The sequence below is a fragment of the Neofelis nebulosa genome, chromosome 2 (assembly GCF_028018385.1).
Source record: "Neofelis nebulosa isolate mNeoNeb1 chromosome 2, mNeoNeb1.pri, whole genome shotgun sequence".
Taxonomy (NCBI): domain Eukaryota; kingdom Metazoa; phylum Chordata; class Mammalia; order Carnivora; family Felidae; genus Neofelis; species Neofelis nebulosa.
The window spans coordinates 90,211,367-90,236,352 of record NC_080783.1 but is presented as its reverse complement, the minus strand read 5'-3'; the positions used below and the strand labels follow the sequence as shown (position 1 = coordinate 90,236,352).

At 35.2% G+C, this 24,986-nt stretch overlaps 1 protein-coding gene and 1 pseudogene across 4 annotated transcripts in view; one reads left to right on the top strand and one right to left on the bottom strand.

Annotated features, from left to right (window-relative positions):
• Positions 1-24,986, bottom strand: part of LRP1B (LDL receptor related protein 1B) — a 1,890,044-nt gene that overhangs the window by 393,412 nt on the left and 1,471,646 nt on the right. The window lies entirely within an intron of this gene.
• LOC131503752 (peptidyl-prolyl cis-trans isomerase A-like) lies at positions 6,367-6,904 on the top strand (annotated as a pseudogene).

The window sequence follows — 24,986 nt, the reverse complement described above, 5'->3', positions numbered from 1 at the left end:
TCATGACCACATGTAAGTAGGTGGAATTGTTATCTCCAATTTAAGGATGAGGAGCCATCCACAGGTCAGGTAATTGAAGGGTAAGGCTGGGATTTAAACCCCATGAATGATGATTTAATGTGTGGTTATCTTCAATGGAGAGTGGCACCTGGTGAAGTATGAAAAGATGAAATTCTATGATAAAATAATCATATATTAAAAAAATAATGTTTTTATTTTATTTTTGAGAGAGACAGAGACAGAATGCGAGTAGGTTGGGGCAGAGAGAGAGGGAGACACAGAATCTGAAACAGGCTCCAGGCTCCAAGCTGTCAGTACAGAGCCTGATGCGGGGCTCGAACTCATGAGCTGTGAGATCATGACCTGAGCCAAAGCCGGACGCTCAACCATCTGAGCCAACCAGGCGCCCCTATATATGTCAAAGTATACTATATCCTTTGATTAGGTGTTTTGAATCTAAATATCTTCCCCAATAAGGAAAAATAAACTCTTAAGTTTTCTCCTGATCATTCCTTATTATTGTCCGAAACATCTTAGAGGAAAATATTATGAATTGCAACTTTAATAATTATTTACTAAAATAATCATTTTTGATCTTGTATTTTTTGGCCACGGTGGAACATTTTTGAGACACCGCAGGATCCTAAGGAATCTTTCTCTAGAACTTCTGGTATAATACAAATACTAGGCTCACTGTTCATAAATAATTATGCTGGTTTAGTTAAATGGCACTAATAGCTCATGAGCCTCATTTTGATAAACAAATTTGAAAGAAAATTCTTTCTTATTTCAGTATTTGCACAGTGCTTATTGCATTCTTAAATTTATGCAGGGTGATACCCTGAGCTACAGTAATTCTAAAAAGTAGTATAGCAATTCTACTTTCCTTTTCCTTAGTCTAGAAAGCAGAATAATCTAAAACAAGGTCAAATGATTTCATACTTCCCCAAACCCTACAGAAGCTTCTAATTTTATTTAGAATAAACATAAAGCCCTTCCTATGATGGCAAGATCCAGGATGGTATGGCCTCCAGTAATCATTCTGACCTAATCAACTCTTACTTCCCCCTTGCTCTTTCCAGCTCTGTTGGTTTTCTTGCTTTATTTTGGTTTCTCAAGCATTCTTCGATCTCAGGGCCTTTGCACTTAAGGCCATCCCTCTTTCTTGAACACTCATTCCTCAGCTCTCCTCATACCCTGGAGACTTCTGCTCAGATGTTACATCCTTCAAGAATACTTCACTGACCACTATGTTTAAAATATTACCATTTACTCTGTATAGATCGTTCCTTTGTCTTGTGTCTTTTGCTTCAAAAAATTTGTAACAATTTGATGAACGTATTTAATTCAGTTTATTATCTGTCTCCTGCACTATAATGTGAGCTTCAATACAGCAGGAAGTTATACATTGCTTTACCGCCAGGTCCCATAAGAGAGAGACTGACACAATATAGAAATTTACTAAGTATCTGTTGTATGAATAAAATAATTAATTAATGAAAAAAAAAACGTTCCACACATTTTCTAAACACTATCTTTTATTTTTGCTGACCAAGAATTATTAGCCACATGTTATGGATGGAACTTGTATTTGATGCTACTCTTTTTGTTAATGCAGTATATAAATATATAGTTATGCATTCACACTTGCCAAGACTGTTTTAATGTGACACTTTAAACCATTCAAGAGTCTTCAGTGTAAAACTTCACAGAAAAGACAAAATTACAATTTGTCATCTATGCTATCCACAAATTGCAGTGCTCAAGTGGATACTAAAACTCTGTAATCTAAGTAGCAAAGAGTTTTGCAGACGGCTGTTCTTTTTATGAAATTTAAATCTTGGAACAATGACTGATAGTAGAGAGGCAAATTAGCCTTCCCAAGATTTCATAAGTTCATCAAGGCTTTATTCTTAATAACCAATGGCAATTAAAAAAAAAAGTTCTTAATGTGGCAGAAATCTAAAGACAGATTTTTTTTGAATAAAAAATGTTTTCCTTTTAGGTGTCTTTATGATTCCCTTTAAAAGAGAATAAAACTCTTTTAACATCTGGATGTCAAAGGATGAGCTAATCAGAATAAAACTTTCTAGTTTTCTAAGTAGCCATTAAACTCTATTAACTTCTATGGTAAATATCACAGCTGGACCTAGTGACATTATGGTGATTTTATTCTCTCTCTCAAAATATTTTAGGGATCACAAAAAATTATTTTTTAATGTTTATCTTTATTTTTGAGAGAGACAGAGAATGAGCAGGTAGGGGCAGAGAGACAGGGAGACAGAGAGTCAGAAACAGGCTCCAGGCTGAGTTGTCAGCACAGAGCCCCGCTTGGGGCTTGAATTCACAAACCACGAGATGATGATCTGGACAGAAGTCAGATGCTTAATTGACTGAGCCACCCTGGCGCCCCCCACCCAATAAAAAATACTCTTAAATCTTAGCCCATGTCCTCTGTTTTACTAGACTAGAAGCTCTTGAGGGCGGGGAACTTCAGTGTCCTATTCTGCATTGAATTTCCAGCACAAGCATGGTGCCTATGTGAGGTTACACATAAAATATTATTATGTCTTTACTTCCTTGTAACTGACTTTCTCTCTGTCAAAGGCATACATATGGCAACATGGATGGAGCCAAAGAGTATTACGCTAAGCAAAATAACTCAGAAAAGATAAATACCATATGATTTCACTCATATGTGGAATTTAAGAAACAAAACAGATGAACATATGGGCAAAAAAAGAAAGAAAGAGAGACAAACCAGGAGACCGACTTTTAACTACAGAGAACAAACAGGGTTACTAGAGGGGAGGTAGGCAAGGATGGGTTAAATAAGTGATGAGTTAATGAGGTCACTTGTTTTGATGAGCATTGTATGTAAGTGATAAGTCACTAAATTCTACACCTGAAACTGATACTGAACTGGATGTTAACTAGAATTTAAACAAAGGGGCGCCCATGTGGCTGAGTCCATTAGGCATCTGACTTTGGCTCAGGTCATGATCTCAAGGTCCGTGAGTTCGAGCCCCGAGTTGGGCTCTGTGCTGACCGCTCGGAGCCTCAAGCCTGCTTCGGATTCTGTGTCTCCCTCTCTCTGCCCCTCCCTTGTGCACGCTCTCTCTCTCTCTGTCTCAAAAATAAATAAACATTAAAAAGATTCAAAAAAAGAATTTAAATAAAAACTTGAAAAAATTCATGAGTAAATACTATTTTAATGCTTAGTTTTTACTTTTAAAAATAAACTTTGAAGTTTACATTTGAAATATTTCTAAAAGCCAAAACTAAGAAATTGGATAAACTACATTTTCTTGAAAAAAAAATCAAGAATCAAGAACAATGTAGCGGGGCGCCTGGGTGGCACAGTCGGTTAAGCGTCCGACTTCAGCCAGGTCACGATCTCGCGGTCCGTGAGTTCGAGCCCTGCGTCAGGCTCTGGGCTGATGGCTCGGAGCCTGGAGCCTGTTTCCAATTCTGTGTCTCCCTCTCTCTCTGCCCCTCCCCCGTTCATGCTCTGTCTCTCTCTGTCCCAAAAATAAAAATAAAAAACGTTGGAAAAAAAAAATTTTTAAAAAAGAACAATGTAGCAAATTAACTTGATGTCAGAACACGAGATTTGAAAGATGACTGAAAATAAATAAATTAGCTAAACTCCCTAGATGATCTAATAAGTGTTATTGATTCTTGCAAAGGAGGTGAGTGACCTACACCTTAACAGAGGTTTCTGGAGCTGGAGATAAGGTCTGTCTATTTAGATGGACCAGAGAGTCCACATTGAGAATACCCTCCACCCACTTCCTTTGCCATTTCTTCTCGGTATCAAAAAGCCTTTTGAAAGCAGGGCTAACACCTATAGACCTTCCCTTGCCATCCGATGTTGCCTGTACTGAATCACTACTTCATCTGTTCAGCTGATCCTACTGACTGGCAACCATGCATCATCCAGAGAAGTGGAATGTGTGCTCTGAGATTTTGGTGAATCTTATCTGAACTGCCCACATGGGCATCTAACTTCAATGTCCCATGATACTTCCAGGCCCTAAAGTAAAGAAAGACAGGGTCCTGGATGATCCTGTGGATTGTGGTAATGTGGAAGAGAAACCTGAATCTTCAGTACCTGGTAATATCAGAGAGAAAGAAAATCCACCACCAGTATATCTCACATGGAAAAGGAATTAAAAGTATTTCCTGAATATTTAGGGTATATCCTCTTTATGTGTCATATAGATATGTGTGTGTGTGTAGGTATATATATATTTGTGTGTGTATATGTATGTATACATATGTATGAAGTAAGTTTTTTATTTTATATTCCATCTTATAAAAATGTGGCTATGAGTGCTTCCGTTTTATGTTGACTAAATATGTACATACTTAGTGTTATCTATCTTAATTTAGCAGAAAGGAAAAATATATACATTCGGGATGTCCTACCTTTTCTCCATGCTGGCATTATATTAGATAATATTACAAACCTTTTCCTCTCTGAACATTTTTTCTTAAAATCTTGTGCCATTAAGGTGGCCAAATCACAAAAGTTGCTCTCTGGCTTTACTTCATTGTTCATATTCTCCCATCGATTAAAAAAAGATATACTGACCACCTCTTCTTCATAAGGCACTAAGAAAGATGTAGAAGAAATCCTGCTTTGAAGAACAGAATAAACATGTATAAAAGTTATTTTATTATTATAATGCATGTTGCTTAAATGACAGAATAAGAATGTAATCTGATTGCTGGCAGTTACTGCATTATTTATATGACTGCTATTAAAATGTGAATTTAAAAAACACAATGGCAAGCTAATGTGAACAAAGGTAACCTAGTGAGGCCTTAGAAACCCTCCTGCTTGGTTAAAGTGAAAAAGAAAACAATGTGCTTCTCTTTTGCAAAAAATACAGTAATCCCGGTGTCTCATCTTCTCACAGAGAAATTTATCAAAATCACACAATTTTGCTACCTACTTATTAATGAATATACATGATCATAGTTTCAATGTGCAATGTTCACAGATACTGTGCACATTAGGACATAATACATTGTGTGTTCCATTTTGTGTTCTGAGGTTCCATGACCTCAGAGAGATTGTGAATCATATTAGTCAACAGTTTTATCTAGTATGTCAAGAGAAAGGGAGAAAGGTTAAGAGGTGGGAGGTGGTAGATGTAAGTCCAAAATAATGTTGTGTACTTTGTAGACATTTTTCATATAGCTGGTATTTACTAAAGTACATTGGATCTCGGACTTCCCAGAATTTTCAGTTCCTCCGGTAACATTTGTAAATTCATTTTGCAGCTTTGCTCCTTTTCTCTCTGCATGCTGATACCCCAGCTGTTTGCTCTTCTGCTATTACTTATTTCAAAAGCATCTGAGCTTAAAATGATATAACTGGTCACAAAACTGAGTGCCAGGGCACTAATGTTCACCCTCAGTTACATAAGCGGCCAATAACCCACATTCCCATGAGAGGATATTGATTGTATATGAAGGTGTAAGAGTCCTGTCGTTTTTACTCATATCTTCCCATATTAGGCAGATTAAATCATTACTATAAGATTATTAAAATAAAAGCCATTATTATGGCTTTGTGCTAACTTTTTATTTTCAAAAGGCCACATAAGAGCATTAGTCATTTCATTTTGATCAAACACAGGGCTGCACTGTACAAACTGCTCTGATCTAGTATATGACCCCATGTCCTTTGCCACAATGAATTAGGTGTTTGAATGTTTATAGAGATTCTAAAGCAGCCACTCAAGATAAGTATTCATTGTTTGTCCTTTGTTTTCTAATCTAATTATAAACTTCGTTGGTTTTAAAAAACCACTGAAATATTTAAGAACTGCTTCCTATCTAAGGTGTTAAACATAAAATCTTCCTCATAATTACCTCCTGGATTTCCACTTTTGCTGCACATTTATTTCTAACAAAAACGTTATTTGGTATCATTGTGACCTCTCTATTGATCTACTTACTATTTTCTCTTTAAGTCAATTCAATTCTGATTTCATTTCTAACCAAATAGAAACCAAAGCAAATTATTTCCAGAATGCTTTTCTTAGCAACCTAGAAATATTTCTCTCTACTTTCTATTTCATTTGCCTATGTCTAATCATAGGACCAGATTATTGGATTCAGCAGGACTGAATATTACTTCTGCAGAAAAGCATACACTCACATACACTGGCTCCCTATAAATCCATACTTGGATTTAATAATTGTGCATAAGCTTAGAGACATGGAGACAATTTGCTTTCAAGTTCTAGTTGTAATCTTGAGATATATGACTTGATATAGAACTTAGTATAGGCCTTGCAGACACTGCCGCTTGGGTGCTACACCCACCACCCCACCATAGTCACCTCCACCATGTTTTTCAGTATCTCTGTGGACAGCGAGCCCTTGGGCCGTGTCTCTTTCCAGCTGTTTGCTGACAAAGTTCCAAAGATAGCAAGAACTTTTGTGCTCTGAGCAGTAGGGAGAAAGGATTTGGTTATAAAGATCCCTGCTTTTACAGGATTATTCTGCAATTATGTGCCAGAGTGACTTCACATGCCATAATGGCCCTGGTGGCAAGTCCATCTATGAGGAGAAATTTGATAAGAATTTCATCTTGAAACAGATGGATCCTGGCATCTTGTCCATAGCAAATTTTGGACCCAAAACAAATGGTTCCCAGTTTTTCATCTGCACTGCCAAGATTAAGTGATTGGATGAAAAACATGTGGTCTTTGGTAAGGTGAAAGAGGCATGAATATTGTGGAAGCCATGGAATGCTTTGGGTCCAGGAATGTCAAGACCACGAAGAAGATCACCATTGCTGACTGTGGACAAATCTAATAAATTTGACTTGTGTTTTATCTTACCTACCAGACCATTCCTTCTGTAGCTCAGGAGAGCACCTCTTCACCCCCATCTACTTGAAATATCCTATAATCTTTGTGTTCTTGATGCAGTTCTATGGGTTCCATATTTTCCTTACTCCTCTCCAAGTCCAGCTGGATTGCAGATTTAAATTTATGAAATAAACTTATGAAAATGAAAACAAAATAACAACGAAAGAACTTAGTTACTAACCTGCAAAATTGGAAATTATATCTGTCTCTTGGAGATGCAAAAAAAAATAATTGAAAAATCTGTGATGGAGGCATAAATTCATTCTTCTCATATCAGATTCAATCCAGGAAATGCATTTTTGGTGAATGTTTAAAAACTGTTTAACATTAATTCATGACCCCGCCCCCAGCACAAAAATTCACTCCAAATCCAGAAGTCATAGTTGTTTGTTCCAAAAATTCCCACAGAACTGAACTTGATCTTTCCTTCAAGCCCATAGCTATCAAGAATCCCCTAACAGAAATCTCCAGGAAGGAATGGAAGCATGGTCACATCTCTTCTCTACCTGGGTGATACTTGCAATATAATCATACCTACTTACTTTATATGGTGTTCAAGATTCATAATTCCACCTACCAAACAGACTAACAGAGAAAATGTCAGCTCTTTATATTTAAAGCTAGCTTTCATGTGTTATTTTTTTTCTCTCTCTCTCTTTTTAATAGCATTCCTCTGTTTATTGCAGCATTATTTATAATAGTCAAGATTTGGAAACAGACCAAGTGTCCATCAACAGATGAATGGATAAAGAAGATGTGAAGGGCACCTGGGTGGCTCAGTCAGCTAAACATTAAACTCTTGATTTCAGCTCAGGTCATGATCTCACGGTTGTAAGATGGAGTTATGCATTGTTTCATTCCCCAGGATAAATCTTGCTAGTTCCCACAGGACAAGATTTTGAGACCATGCCAATAATCATTCCTACTCTGAAAGCACTTGGGTCTGTGAACATCCTTTAAGAACATGATGGATGAATCTGACACCCACATGCTTAAAAGCTGAGTATGGAAATCACATTTTTCATTGTTTAACAATGTGTTTCTGTTGGTACATCACATAAATACATAATTTTAGTTTAGCAGATGGAGAAACTGAGGGCAGAGAGGCAAATAACTTTTTTGAGAGTACACAAGTGGCAAAACCTAGATTCAGAGTCAGATCTGTTGTTGCCAAAGCCCATGTACTTTTTTATACCCATCTATCTCCTCTCTTCCAGGCCCTATTCATCAATAAATACTATTCACATACAGAGATAGTATTTTTTAATATTAACAAAACATAAACTTCATTATTTTTAATGTGAAACACAAAGTAACTATTTGTATTTTATAATTTACTTTGCTTAATTTTCTATGTTGTTTTTGTTTGAAATAAAATTAAAATTTTCAACACTATTCCTGGATATATATACACACATATATGTAAATGTGCATGAGCAAACACACACATGCACACACACACACACACACAATATGTGTATGTATAAATGTGTGCGAAAGACATGTGCATGATGCATGGATGGATGTGAAAGATGTATGCATGTGTGTGTGTGTGTGTGTGTGTGTGTGTGTGTGTGTGTGTTTGAGGTATACAGACATACCTACACATACATATGTATCTGTCAATATACAAATATACACAAATACATACACATTGAATCACTACTTTCTTGGTATTTCTTGATATCTTCTAGATAAATAGAGGTATTCAGTCAGTTTTCTGCTCTGGATAAATGAAACCTGATACTTTGAATACTAATGGAAAAATGTGTTATAATTAACTGAAATAATTTTCTAATTTTTCTTTGCATTTAAAAGAAGTGAAAATTCTGAGATTATAAATCAAAACATGTTACATCCATTAACAGCCTGCAAAGTTATTTTTAAAATTCTGCCTGTAAGTGCTTTCTTTAAAAAGGTTCTAAAATCTAAATGTCTAAATATGCTAAATATTTTAGAGAAATATATTTTTCAAAACTATATTCATATAAGTTTATATGACCAATGGACACAATATCTTTCTGAGTGAATAACTGAATAATTTCAAAATAATATAAAGTAATAGCAGTTCTCAATGTCAAAATATAGCAAAAGATACATATTTAAAATTAAAATATTTAAAATAAATTCCAGATGTTATCTCTTATATATTAAATATCTAAATATTCTGACTGAAGTTTTAGATCCTTAAAAATCAGTATTTAAAGAAATAATTATGAAGAAAAAGCTTAAATGACATTTATTAAATTTCAGTTATTATTTTTCTATTAATTTTCTAATGATTTAAAAATGAAAAGAATGGGCCCATTAATTAAGATAAATACTATTTTGATTACAGATTTCAGTAAAATAGAAGATTATAGGGATATGGTTCCTTTCCATTTCCAACTACTATCTACCAACTATCAGAACAGCAGTAATAGACCTTAGTTTCAAGAGAAGAAAAGTTAGACACAAAGAAATCTTTATACCAGTAAAAAAAAAAAAAAAATTAAGATATAATGTTTAGTTACCAATGGTAAACTAAACAGAAATTTTAAAAAACATTTTGAGAGACTGTAATTTTAGGTATCTCTATGGACGATTCCATCTACAGGTTTCATGAATTCATAAAGAGCTAATACACACACTACACGCACGCAAAAACACTCACATATACACACAAACATTCAGTTTCCACTAGAACTTTTCATACTCTTTATATCTTATACTGTCAGTGAGCCATAGGGCAGCACTTCAAATTCTCCTCTTTTTTCCATACATTTTTTAACATATATATTAGAGCCTCCCATTTGTTCATTTATGCAGCAAATATTTATTGTCTAGTATACCTGATGAGCTGGCACGTAATTTATCATCCAAACTAAGACACTTATGAGAGTGTCAGAAGGTGTTGTTAACAATCATTTCAGGTCAGCAGGCACAAAACAGAACAGACTTGGGCAACAGGGGAGTATGGGAATTCAGTCTATATGTCTGCTGGGCACAAATCAGCTGTGGTCCCTGCTCTCATCAACCACATAGTCTAGTGGACAAGTTATATCCAAATCAGAAAATAAATTTAAAAAAAATTACACATTGTGCCAATGCCAAGAAAACAGTTATGGTGCTGAGTTGTGGCATATTGGTGAAGAATGTGAGGAACTGGGTTGTTCAGACCATTCTCTAGAAGTAATGTTTAAACAGAGAAATGAAGGATAAGAAAAATATTGACAAGGGAAAACAGGGTGGGGTAGGAAAAGATCCTCCAGGCAGAGGAAATCGTATATGACAAATCTAAGGTAGAAAACTTGAAGAACTAAAAGACCAGTTAGACTTAAGTCTCAAGAATCACACAGGAACGATCTTAAATCCCATGGAACAGATTTTGCAAGGTCTTTAAAGATATAGCAAGAAGTGTGAATTTTGATTTAATGCAATCTAGTGCTTTTAAGCAGAGAAGTGAAACAATCCTATTCTTAAAGCATATTACTCTGGAGGTTCTATGGAACACAATTTACAGAGTTATGGACAGAAGTTGGAGACTGTCTACAGTTGTAACCAGAATGGCAATTGCGATGGTGAGCAAGACAAGGACACTGGCAATGGGGATGGGGAAAAATGGACTGACCCAAGATATATTTTAGAGGTAGAACTGATCAGATAATATCTCTAGAACTGTGATCTTCAACACACTTTCTAAATGCTGGCCAAACTTTGAACTGTCACTTAAATATTTTCAGCATAGATAATTCTAGGCCCATTAAATTTAACAAATCCAACACTGAAGTCAAGATAATGTTCTCAAAGCTTGTTCTTCATCTGGTATTCCCTATATCAATTGTGACTTCCCCACTAATTCAAGGTGGAAACCAGAGTTACATACAAACATCTCCTCCCTCTCTTCACTTGCCACATTCAAATGATTATCAACTCCTGTCAATTTTATTCTCCAAATCTCTGAAATGCAGCCTTCGCCCCATTCTATACCCTTAGCGCTAATATCTTTTATGTGGGTAGCATCAATTATATCCCACCAATACCACTTTCAAGGAAAGAAATATTGAAGTTTCTTGAACCTCACATTCTCTCCAGTCTTCATGCTACTAATGGAACAGCTGAGGCAAATTCTAAGGTTGTGAGATTCAGACAGTGTAATTTCTTTCTTTCAGGAGCTCAGGAATTTGATCTTTGTTGAAGAATAAGAGTCCGCTGCAAGAGAAATTTGCTTCTTTGATTTTTTTTGTGGTATGATACATATTAATGTCATAATATTTGGCTTAAAACCAAATAGTTTTAGGGGTGCCTGGATGGCTCAGTCAGTTAAGCATCTGACTTTGGCTCAGGTCATGATTTTGTGGTTCGTGGGTTTGAGCCCCACGTAGGGCTCTATGCTGACAGCTCAGAGCCTGCAGCCTTCTTTGGATTCTGTGTCTCCCTCTCTCTGCTCCTCTCCTATTCATGCTCTTTCTCTCCATGTCTCTCAAAAATCAATAAATGTTAAAAAAATTATTTAAAAAAAACAGTAGGTTGAATGCTTGCTATACTAGTATCAGAATCATATTGGATCCTCTTCTCCAGATCCTCTGGGTCTACTAAACCATAAGATTTAGGGCTCATCAAGAAAGAAAGTTACAAAAGCTATATGTGCTTAGGTGACATTCAGCATTACATTTCTTTTATTCCTTTAAGCCAATGGACTATCATCTGGATGGGTAAGACCTTGGCAGCAAAAGTAGAAGTATATTTGTGTTAATGTGTTTATACAATATTTTGGTAGAAAAATAAACAAACATCAGGACAGATCATTCAACATATTCCATAGATTTTCATGAAGTTTTTGTAAGTGAAGCCCATTTTTGTTTTGCATTTGTAAATAAACTACTCCTTTAATGTTACTCTCTTTTGAGAAACATGTACTTTTAGATTCTTGTTCTGTTCTCATAAAGAGAGATATATTATATTAAAAAAATAACTTTATAGGAGAAGCCATTTTCCTTGGGGCAGATATTAATTCTCAACATGCTATTCTATTGGCAAACGAAATCCTTTTTTTTTTTAATTTCTGGATACTATGCATTTTCTATGTTTTCTAATATAAAAGGCAGAGATTTATCAGAAACTTCAGAAGAAAAGGTAAAGGCAATTCATCTGACACTAAGAGAGAAAGAGTTTAGGTAAATAATTTTAAAGACCAGCCTCATAGCATTAAAATTTAGAGGCAATACAACTAGAGCATTTCATTAAAAGAATATATTCCATAGATCTAACCAGGACTACGGATATCATGGAAAGGGACTGTACCATTTGACTGAAGGTACATAGAAGATTGGGGAACTTGATTTAAATGGTACCTGAGGTAAATCTCTGATTCAGCATCTCCCACTGAAATGGCTTGGAAAAAACTCGGAAGAAATACAAGGTAAAAATTTGCACCACCACTAAATTCTAGTAATGTTGGAAACCTTGCTCCCAACATTAAGGAGAGAAATCCTGTAATTACAAGGCCAACGGGTTCAGACTAAGAAACATATGTAGTAACAGGAATGTTTAGGCAGGGAAAATAAATATATCAAAGTAGAAGTTAATGTGTATTGTTTTTACAACCTCATTATCTATTCCATAGTTCAGAAACAGTAGGTCCATACGAAAGCAAACCAAGTAATCATATATTACTGTATAAATGTTACTTCTTTAAGAATATCTTAATTCGCTTTCCCTAACTATGGTCTTTAATATTTATTTTTCTTCAACTATTCCAGGAAGCAACTGAACAACATGGCAGTACAGCTAGGAAATGAAAGCTGGCAGAAGTCATTTTACCTGTGGCGATGCAGTTCCCCAAATGGCAAATGTGGTGGAGGGAAGGATGAAAGAAGAGGACTGTAGTATTTGATATATTTCACAAAGCTAAGATGTCATAGATGCAGGTATTTTGATCAGAAGAAAATACCACATTATCTAGAACATGTAGATGAAACACTGGTAGACAATGAAAATCAGGTTAGGAGACATGTATCATTCTGACTTTGAGTTGAAGGTTTAAGAAGGTCATCTGAGTAGAATCAAAGGTAAAACATACAAGCTGATTATTATCTAACAATAAGTTTGCCTTCTAAAGGAGAAAAACAATTGAAAGGGATTCCTGGCTGGCTCAGTCAGTAGAGCTCAAGTAGAGTCAGTCAAGTAGACTCTTGATTTCAGGGTCAAGCCCCACATTTGGTGTAGAAAAAAAAAAAAACAACAAAAAACTGCACACACACACACACACACACACACAGAAAAACAATTGAAAATAGAAATAGAAAACATTATATTAATTATAATACCTTCAGAAAAAGGGAAAATGAATTTCATCTGAAGGCTTAGGAAATAATATGCTTCTGAGTATAGGTACTAACAGAAGAACATATTAGAAAATTACCTGATATCTAAAGTTGATAGAAGGTACAAACGAATTAAATTTAAAAGGCATTATGAAGGAGGAGCAGAAAGGCAAGAAGAAGAAGAAGAAGAAGAAGAAGAAGAAGAAGAAGAAGAAGAAGAAGAAGAAGAAGAAGAAGAAGAAAGCTAATAAAAATCAAGGGACTGAGATATAAAGGAAAATATTTGGGATAAGGAGAGATTATAGGAAATCCAATAAGGCAAAATAAAATTGAAATTACAATTGACATAAAGAACATAAATACCACTTTCAACACTGAACTACTGATGAGTAAATTTATGTATGTGAAGATGTGTAAGTGCCATTTAAAATAATTGATTCTAGGGGTGTCTAGCTGGTTCAGTCAGTTGAGTGACCGACTTTGGCTCAGGTCATGATCTCATAGTCCGTAGGTTCCAGGCCCATAGTGGGCTCTGTGCTGACAGCACAGAGCCTGGAGCCTGCTTCAAATTCTGTCTCCCTTTCCCTTTGTCTCTCTCTCTCTCTTTCTTTCTGTCTCTCTCTTTCTTTCAAAAATAAACATTAAGATAATTGATTCTAAAATTTTATAGAGAAATGCATTGTGTGGCATTGACTTCCATTATAAATCATGGATACACTACTATTTTTATTAATGGAACCCTCTGCTATAGTTTTGAATTTTAATGATTTGCTATTATAGTTACATATAATCGATAATAAATGACAATTCTGCCATTACACTACTAAAATTAAGCATTGTATTAATATCTGGAAATTTGTGCTGCAATGTCAGCATTCAATATTTGGTTAATTCTGAAGTAACTGTAAATAGAAGCATGAACTAGGTAGCAATTTTCACAATAAATATGAGAGTCAATGTTTAACAAAATAAAAATGAGTTTTTATATGGAATTGATACTTTATGCATAAGCATAAATGGCTAAATATGTGCATGTATCATGTTAGTATAAACTTGGAAATATAGAGCTAGTAGTATGTTAGTTGTAAATGAATAAGCAGAAACAAAAATCTGAAAAGTTTTCCAGTTAAATATGACTACAATATTTATCATCACACCCTTCCAAAAGTCTACATTAATGAAAGTAAAGATGTAAAAACACACACATTTTAAAAATGGAATTATAGCAGAGATGTCAACAACATTTGAAGTTGGAATTCTGACATTCTAGTAATAAATAACTCTTCAGACTTGAGAAGATGAATGCTAAGTATCTATAATTTTTTGCCACTGCATAATTCTGGAAGAGCCCAGGAATTAGAGGTGGCAGGTATGACTGATGACAGGGTTGGATGGGTCTGAAAAACAGAAGGTTGGCTGACAGTCTGATTTTTTAAAAAATGTTTATTTAATTATTTTGAGAGAGAGTGCAAACGTGCTCAAGCTGGGGAGGAACCAAGAAAAAAGGAAAGAGAGAATCCCAAGCAGGTCTCAAGCTCAGTGTGGAGCCTGATGCGGGCTTGATCTCAAGACCATGAGATCATGACCTGAGCTGAAATCAAGAGTCGGACACTTAACCAACTGAACCACCCAGGTGCATCAGTTGAAAGTCTGAGATAAAATAAGGCAGTCAGAGAAAGACACATATCAGATGTTTTCACTCATATGTGGAACTTGAGAAACAGAAGACTATGGGGAACGAAAAGGGGAAAAAATAGTTACAGAGATGGAGGGAGGCAAACCATAAGAGACTCTTAAACACAGGGAACAAACTGAGGGTTGATGGGGGTAGGGGATGGGTGATGGGCATTGAGTAGTGCACTTATTGGGATGAGCACTGGGTGTTGTATGTAAACAATGAATCACAGGAATCTACCCCTAAAACCAAGACCACACTGTATACACTGTATGTTAGCCAATTTGACAATAAATTATATGGAAAAAAAGAAAAAAATACCTGAGGATGAGAGGAGGAAGGACTTGTTTGAGAACTGGCAAATGTCACCATCAAATTGTGCCTCACTTGGAAGCCTTTGTTATGCAGCCAACCTATGGGGCTTGTCTTTCTCTAAACTTCTGCACATATACTTCACGCTGCCAATCATCTTTTCATGGTAGGAGAGGGAACTTTTCAGCCTGCTCTGCAGATAAAGATATATCCCAACAGGATCTGAGCACAAGAGCCAAACATTTGATCCAAGGAGCAGATGGTGGAACCCCAGATTACGGCACAAAGAAAAGATGCTCAAGAATAGGTCTACTGACCAGGAAGCGAGCCAGAAGAAGGAGCATGTCCAGAGTAGGTAGGGGTGGTCCTAGACGTGGGTAGCTGGAGTGCATGTACATGGGTCTCCTTTCGTATTCACTGTCTAGGGCACATAGACAGTGGGGTCCCAATGAATGAGTGAATGAACAAATAAATGAACATATAGCACAAAATAGGCTTTCATGTATGTTATAGTATATTTTTACATGTAATGTGGACCAATACGACATGCAGCCATTTGAGCAACCTGTACTTCTCACTTGCTGCTTTCTGGTGAAGTTGTCAACAATCCACACACATTGTTGAATGTCTAAGAAAACAATTTGTTTGCATTCTGATGCTGTAAAATATTGTTTGGATTTAAATGGCAGGGACAAAAACAAGAAGAAGAAGCCTTTACATATGGTGACAGAAAATGAGGGGTATACTGTGGAGAAGCTGACCCACAGAAAACCCGAATTTTTAAACACCAAAGTTAAGGGCGAACACCCCAAAAGAATAGGGGAATTAAGGAAAAGCCAGCATCCTGAGCAGAGCTATCCCACTATGACCATCAATGGACAGGTAAGTAACACCATGTATTTGAAGAAGAGTTCCAACATAAAAGGCCCAGACAAAAAGAATAATACATTAAAAAGGAAGATGGAGAAAACAGAGCATACAAGAAAAGGATATATAATTATAAAACAAAATACTAAGGAATATCCCATAATAGCTTAGAAAATTTTTAATATGGTAATAAAAAAACTTACAAATCAATAAAAAAGTTGGAAGATAAATTTGAGGATATCTCCTAGACTATAACATAATAAAGCAAAGATAGAAAGTAGGCAGTATGCCGAAATGTGAAGTTGCAAAAGTTTACTTCCTTGAATATTTTGGGGGAAGCTAGAGAGAGGACATAAACATATCTGTTAAGAGAATAATATAGTGCAATAATGATAGATACTATAAGCAAAGGAGAGAAAAAAGTGAAAATTACTAAATCCATGAAGACTAGGAAGTTCTATAAGAAAAGATAACCATAATATATTACTGGGTTTAACCATCATTAAATTTATATGGTAATAATTATAATATAAAGAGTAATGATGAAATTAAATACAATTGTAATATATCCATAATGGAAGGGTGGGATAGGAAATATGTATTAGGCTGGGAAGTCTACAGACTATGTATGAAATCCTTGTTCTTTTTGTTCATGTATGGAAGTGAGAAATAATATATGATATTGAATTATAAGAGAAGTATTACATGTTTTTTATATACACACATATATGCATATATATGCATGTGCATATATGAATATAGTGTGTATATATGTATACATATGGGGAGGACCAAGAAAAGTAACAAGAAATAGCTAAAGGAGTTTCAATTAACTGTGTTTGGGAAATGGTAATGAGACTGCAAAACAATGAACAGTTGATTGGTATTTTATAGAATTTATAGAAATATTTTATTTTCAAACTATTGACACAAAAAACTTTGATAAAAATAAAAGTGAAATTTCAAAATAATGCTTAAAAGAAATAAACCAAAATGTCACAGGTAGGTATATCTATGTGGTTAGATTATGGGTGGTTTTAATTTTCTTCATTGTACTTATTTGCATTATGAAACTTTTCTTCAATGAACCTATATTACCATTACAAGCAGATTAAAAAGATTGAGAAAAAAACAAGCAAAAGCAACAATTGTGATTAAAAATATATTATTTTAAACAAATTATAACATTAAAGAAGATAAATAATTTCTGAAAATAAATATCTTGATATTTAATATATTTTATGATAATTAATATGTATGTAAAGGAATGTAGGCCTTGCTCTTTATCAGATATTTAAAGACTGCTAACACTTAAACCTTGAAGATTAGACAATTTTAATAAATGAATTCGACATCTTGTTAAAAAAGAAACTGTTCCATTATATTTTTCTGTATACTTCTTTAAAATGCTGAATATTAGTCTCACTTCATCAGTGTGAAGAATTTCCCTCTAAGTGAGAACAGATGGTTTTTATTACTAATTCAGAAGATTTTTCCCCCCAATAACATAGACTGACGTTATAAATGGGATTTCCCAGACTTGCTTCATTTTGGGCCATATGTTTAAGAGAAATTATGCTTACTCATAAGAGACAAGAAGGAACGCTAAGCAAAAATGGGTTTGACATCTGAAACGTATTGCAAAGGGTCTTTTACTATCATAAAGAAACATCTGCTCTGTGTTGTTCACACAACTTGTACTAGATTGTCACATGAAATACTACTGCCAGGGCATTGCTTTTTCCCCACACATCAATAAGTAGAATCGTTACTGTTAAATGATATCATTAAAGAAATTCTACCCAGTGCTTCCTAAATGGGCAGAGTTGTCCCCTGATGACACAAAAGAAATTTTTATGGGTGCTTAAATACAATTAGATTACATACATAAGGTATCTCATATCTCTGTATATTTTCAGCCTGTCTTGAATTATGCTCAAAATGTAGATGCTCAATAAATCATTGATCTTATATTTAAGGAAACAATTAAGAATTTTTTTTAGGTTTATTTATTTATTTTGAGAGACACAGAGACAACATGAGTTGGGGAGGGGCAGAGAGAGAGAGGACACAGTATCCCAAGCAGGCTTCACACTGTCAGCCTGATGCAGGGCTTGAACCCATGAAACCATGATATCATGACCTGAGCAGAAACCAAAAGTCAGACGCTTAACCGACTGTGCCACCCAGGCACCCCAAGAATTTCCTAATTCATCAATGAAATAAGGTTAGGTTATTTTTAAAATGCTTTAAAAATATAGTGGTTTGAAAATTCTATATTTATTAAGCTTGGTGATAATCATCTGTTGTATCTTCTATATTTCTGGTAAATGAATTACCTTTTAAAAAAAATTTTTTTTTAACGTTTATTTATTTTTGAGACAGAGAGAGACAGAGCATGAACAGGGGAGGGTCAGAGAGAGGGAGACACAGAATCTGAAACAGGCTTCAGGCTCTGAGCTGTCAGCACAGAGCCTGATGCAGGGCTCAAACTCACAGACCGTGAGATCGTGACCTGAGCCGAAGTCGACCGCTTAACTGACTGAGCCACCCAGGCGCCCCTGGTAAATGAATTACCTTAATTGAATAATTTTCTAGGTTCTTATAATTGTCAGGGATACAACATCTCAAAACACCTCAAGCCAGATTTTTTTTAAATGTCCATAGTAAATCTGTGTCTTTTGTACAATGAAACTACTTCACTAATGTTGCCAGCAATCATCTTATCTTCATATAACTACTGGATCTTTTGATGGGATCTTCCTATTTCGGGCATTATATTTACTTTCTATAAACTGTGTATAAAATAAATCACTTTCCTAACATCGGAGGAGGATGGTTTCTATCATTTAGTCTTTGACATAGTTGTAATGGACCTCTTACAACCCTAAATTTATCTAAGTGGGGAAAACACAAAAGGCTTGTTATCTTTCTTTAGTAATTTATCTATTCAAATACTTCATCTAATCACTTTCATTCAATTTTGTATTTATGAAGGTTTTTGTTTTTCTTCTGAAGTTCATTATAATGAATGCTAAAAGATAAAGCCCTCACACTTAGGGAATTCAGACTCAGAGCTGGAGAGAACAATATCAAAAAATAGGAAAGACTGTACATTCTTCAAATACATATTACCATATGAATATGTCACATTTTTAATTGTTCCTATGGAAATTTTCAAGTAAACACAAAAGTAAAGAGAGTTGTCTGGTGAACCCACAAAGACCATCTACTAATTTGAACTAGTATCCACAAATGGCCAATTTTGTTTCACCTATAAAACTTCCCATTTTCCCAAGCTCAACATACCACTAGATTATCCCGAAGCAAATCCAAGAGCAAATCCATAATCATATCATCAGTAAATATTTCAATTTGTACCTCTAAAATGTACATACTCTTCTGTTTTTGATAAATATATTAACACTAAAATATCATGACTAAAAGAAGAAAGCTTTAAAGCTTTATGATGCAAGTAGCTTCATCAGTTTACAAAGACAGGGAGAAACCTCCATAGTCTGACTCCTGCTTTTATATCTGTTCTTACCTTGATGGGGAAGAAAGGTCTTCCAAGCCTTCATGACTTCTTAGTTTGTTTTTTTTTTTTCCACTCTATATTTTTAAGTCTTGTAAGTGGTAATTCCTGATCATGTTTCTACTCCAATCCCACCAAGTCGATCCTTCTTTCCTTATGGAACAATTCTTGTTTCATTTTTCTTGAATTTGTTTAAAATTGTGATTCCTTTCTAGATTAGTCATTCCTAAATAAAGGGAAAGAAGCTCCTAGGGGGCAGAGATGGGATATTATCTACCTCTTTTCCTTCAGTATTTGACTTACAAAAAAGCATGTGATTGGGGTGCCTGGATGGTTCAGTCGATTAAGTGTCCAGCTTTGGCTCAGGTCATGATCTCACGGTTCGCGGGTTGGAGCTCTGCATTGGGCTCTGTGCTGACAGCTCAGAGCCTGGAGCCTGTTTCGGATTCTGTGTGTGTCTGTCTGTCTGTCTGTCTCTCTCTCTGTCCCTCCCCCGTTCACGGTCTGTCTCTCTCAAAATTAAGTAAACATTTAAAGAACATTTTTAATTTTTTTTTTTCCAACGTTTTTTATTTATTTTTGGGACAGAGAGAGACAGAGCATGAACGGGGGAGGGGCAGAGAGAGAGGGAGACACAGAATCGGAAACAGGCTCCAGGCTCCGAGCCATCAGCCCAGAGCCCCACGCGGGGCTCGAACTCACGGACCGCGAGATCGTGACCTGGCTGAAGTCGGACGCTTAACCGACTGCGCCACCCAGGCGCCCCTAAAGAACATTTTTAAATAAAAAAGAATTTGATATATCTTAACTAAGAGAATAGGCAAGATATAAATTTCCTTTTTCACTAGTTTAATTCCCAAAAGGACAGGTTTAACTTGTTTTGTATTTCATTTGGCATGTGGGGGGGGTCAATAAATGTCATATTGTAATAATTCTAGGAAGGTGAGTCATCTATGTCAGACCACAAATAGAGAATTACGCATGCTTTTTGTTTCTCCTACTCCTTAGTGATTTTAGAATTGCTCTTGTCACTGTCACAAAAAAGCCCAGACCTGTTAAAAATGGAAATCTGCCAAAAGATTCTGTAATGTGAAAACACCTTGGCAGATCTTCTGGCAATATATAATTTGTGATGTAGAAACTTCACATTTTTGGTTTTATTTTAAAGAGATGTACTAATTCTAACAAAATTGTGATTGCACCTTATTTTGGCACTATTTCAGGATGCTGCCTTTACAATTTGCAGAGTGATTGGAAAAATCACAATGTATATTCTTGTTGCTAAGATGAATTATGCTAGAAAAATACTAAAGGAAGATAAATATTTTTTGGCAAGGTCACTGCAAAATTTTCTTTTAAAATTTATTTTTATTATCACATTATTCAAATATATTCTTACACAAGAAAATTCTCTCTGCCTCTCTTCCCTTTCTCTAATTCTTGCTGTTGTTAGAAGCTTTTGCTATTTTCCAGACTTTTCATTTTCTGCTTGTATTGTGTGTGTATGTGTGTGTGTGTGTGTGTGTGTGTGTGTGTGCGCGTGTGTGTGTGTGTTTGTGCTTGTATGCAATGTCCTTGGATTATCTGTATGATTCATTAAAAAAAAAGAAAAGCTTACTGGTTTCACATAGGGATTTTCAATAATTTTAAATAATTATAGGAAAAAATGTATAAAAAATGTTTGGATACTTTTATTTTGTTTTCGTATGTAGAAAGTTAAAAAATGAAGGGATGGAGGAAATGAAGGGATGGAGGAAATGAAGAAATGTCGGTCAAAAGCTATAAAACTTCCATTTATAAGGTAAATAAGTGATTATAGTCAACAATACTATTATTAGATACTTGAAAGTTGTTAACGGACTAGATTTTACATGTTCTCCTAATTAGAAAAAAAATGGTTATTATGTGATGGAATGGAGGTGTTAGAGGAGGCTATGATGGTATTATTTTGCGATATGTAAGTGTATCAAATAAGCAAGTTGTACATCCTCAGCTTAAACAATATTATATGTTAATTATATCTCAATAAATCTGGAAAAAATCAAACTTAAACAAAAAAGGTTACCAGCAAAATCACAAAGCATTTACCTTTGGGAAAAAATTACAGACTGAACGTCCTTGTGACAGCTAAATTAGGATGAATTAAAAACAAAATTGACAATAGTATATTCAGAAACAATAGAATAAATTTAGGTACTATATCAAAAAATGGTTAAATTAAAATGGCATATTTTCTTTCTGTCCTCTCATATTTTAAGTTTAAAAATTTTTATAGAACTTTGATACATGACAAGTGTTTTTATCCTGTGAAATGTAGTAGGGCTGACAGGCATTCATACTAACATGATATAGCCATATGGTGTTTTCACAGAAAGCACCATATACATATTTTGGTAAGAAATACTATGCATTTTAAAAACTATAAGAATATAGAATATTTTACTTTTTTCTTTTAATTTCACATAAGGAAATTATTCCATGATATTGGTATATATTTATATATATGATATTCCATCACATAGGGGAGTGGACAAGTTGGTAGTGAAAAAGGTTCAGAACAAGCCTCCCCAAAATGTGTCACTTTGGCAATGGGGATTATTTTGAGCAAAAGGCAATCAAGACCCAGCAAACTTAAGAAAAAAATTACCTCTCCCTTAACCATGTGAAAAGAATTTAGATATGAGAGCCTGGCCCAAATAGAAAGCTATTATTAGAGATAATTTTTAACATTTTATTTTATTTTATTTTATTTATTTTATTTATATTTTAGAGACAGAACGTGAAAGAGGAGTGTGTGTGTGTGTGTGTGTGTGAGAGAGATTGAGAGAGAGAGAGAGAGAGAGAGATTGAGAGAGAGAGAGAGAGATTGAGAGAGAGAGAGAGAGAGAGAGAGAGAGAGGGAGAGAGAGAAAGAGAGAGATTCTTAAGCAGGCTCCACCAATGTGGGGAGTGATCTCCCAACCCCAGGATCATGATCTGAGCTGAAATCAAGAGGTGGATGCTCAACTGACTGAGCCACTCAGGCACCTCAGGAGAGAAAAGTTTTATCCGAAAGACAAATCTATATGGCACGACAAATATCTCGTTATGAAACATCTGCTCTTTTTTTTCATCCTGTAAATTATCTTCCTCATCATTGAAATCACAGGCCCCTATCTCATTCTTTAGTTTAGGATGGCACAAAAGCCTCAATTGCCCAGTATGCCCTTGAATGTCACAGCTTTGAAGGGCTCTCCTACAAACATACTTAAATTATTTTTCTCCTGTTAACCTGCTTTATGTCATTTATTATTATTATTTTTTAAATTTACATCCAAATTAGTTATAGTGCAACAATGATTTCAGGAGTAGATTCATTCATGCCCCTTACCCATTTAGCCCATTCCCCTCCCACAACCCCTCCAGTAACCCTGTTTGTTCTCCATATTTAAGAGTCTCTTATGTTTTGTCCCCCTTCCTGTTTTTATATTATTTTTGCTTCCCTTCCCTTATGTTCGTCTGTTTTGTCTCTTAAAGTCCTCATATGAGTGAAGTCATATGATATTTGTCTTTCTCTAACTTCACTTAGCATAATACCCTCTAGTTCCATCCACATGGTTGCAAATGGCAAGATTTCATTCCTTTTGATTGCCGAGTAATACACCATTGTATATATATATACCACATCTTCTTTATCCATTCATCCATTGGTGGACATTTGGTCTCTTTCCATACTTTGGCTATTGTGGATAGTGCTGTCATAAATATGGGGGTGCATATGTCCCTCTAAACAGCACACCTGTATCCGTTGGATAAATACCTAGTAGTGCAATTGCTGGGTAATAGGGTAGTTCTCTTTTTAATTTTTTGAGAAACCTCCATACTGTTTTCCAGAGTGGCTGCACCAGCTTGCACTCCCACCAACAATGCAAAAGAGATTCTCTTTCTCTGCATCCTCACCAACGTCTGTTGTTGCCTGAGTTGTTAATGCGAGCCATTCTGAAAGGTGTAAGGTGGTATCTCATTGTGGTTTTGATTTGTATTTCCATGATGATGAATGATATTGAGCATTTTTTCATGTGTCGGTTGGCCATCTGGATGTCTTCTTTGGAGAAGTGTCTATTCATGTCTTTTGCCCATTTCTTCACTGAATTGTTTTTTGGGTGTTAAGTTTGATAAGTTCTTTATAGATTTTGGATACTAACCTTTTATCTGATATGTTGTTTGCAAATATCTTCTCCCATTCTGTCAGTAGCCTTTTAGTTTTGCTGATTGTTTCTTTTGTTGTGCAGAAGCTTTTTATTTTGATGAGTTCCCAATAGTTCATTTTTGCTTTTGTTTCCCTTGCCTCTGGAGACATGTTAAGTAAGATGTTGCTGCAGCCAAGATCAAAGAGGTTTTTGCCTGCTTTCTCCTCAAGGATTTTGATGTCTTCCTGTCTTACATTTAGTTCTTTCATCCATTTTTAGTTTATTTTTGTGTATGGTGTAAGAAAGTGGTCCAGGTTCATTCTTTATGTGTCGGTGTCCAGTTTTCCCAGCATGACTTGAAGAGACTGTCTTTATTCCATTGGATATTCTTTCCTGCTTTGTCAAAGATTAGTGGGGCATATGTTTGTGGGTCCATTTCTGGGTTCTCTATGCTGTTCTATTGATCTGAGTGTCTGTTTTTGTGCCAATACCATACTGTCATGATGATTACAGCTTTGTAGTATAGCTTCAAGTCTGGGATTGTGATGGTTTTTTTTTTTTTCAAGATTGCTTTGGCTATTCGAGGTATTTTCTGGTTCTGTCTTTTTCTGGTTCTGTCATTTTTGTTGTCAGCCCAGCCACAAAACCTAAAAGGGTACAAGGAAAGTTTTTTCCTCCCCAACATTGGAAACATGATTTTCCATGGAGAAAATCTTTATAATTGCTCTATTGATGAAGTGACAGTGAGAGGGGTCCAGAAACTTACTGATTTCCTCATTATTTTACATCAAAGGACAGACTAAATTTTAGAAAAATTTTCTGTTACTTAGAATGTAATTTTGTCCATTTGTTAACTCAACAGATATTTATCAAGGGGTTCTCCATCCTGAATGTTGTATGTTTCATGAAGCACATACAATAAGTCTTGGTTTCTTTATTTAATGGAAATGGTAGTCATGAAAATAAAGGCATTAATTTATGAGAAGAAGGAAGGGGGTAATTATACCTGCCTTAAATGTACTACAATCATATTATTATTTTATGTAATAATATATTTTATTTTTTTCATCTTTATTCATTTTTGAGAGAGAGACACATGAGCAGGGGAGGGGCAGAGAGAGAGGGAGACATAGAATCTGAAGCAGGCTCCAGGCTCTGAGCTTTCAGCACAGAGGCCAATGTGGGGCTCAAACCCACGACTGTGAAATCATGACCTGTGAAGTTGGACGC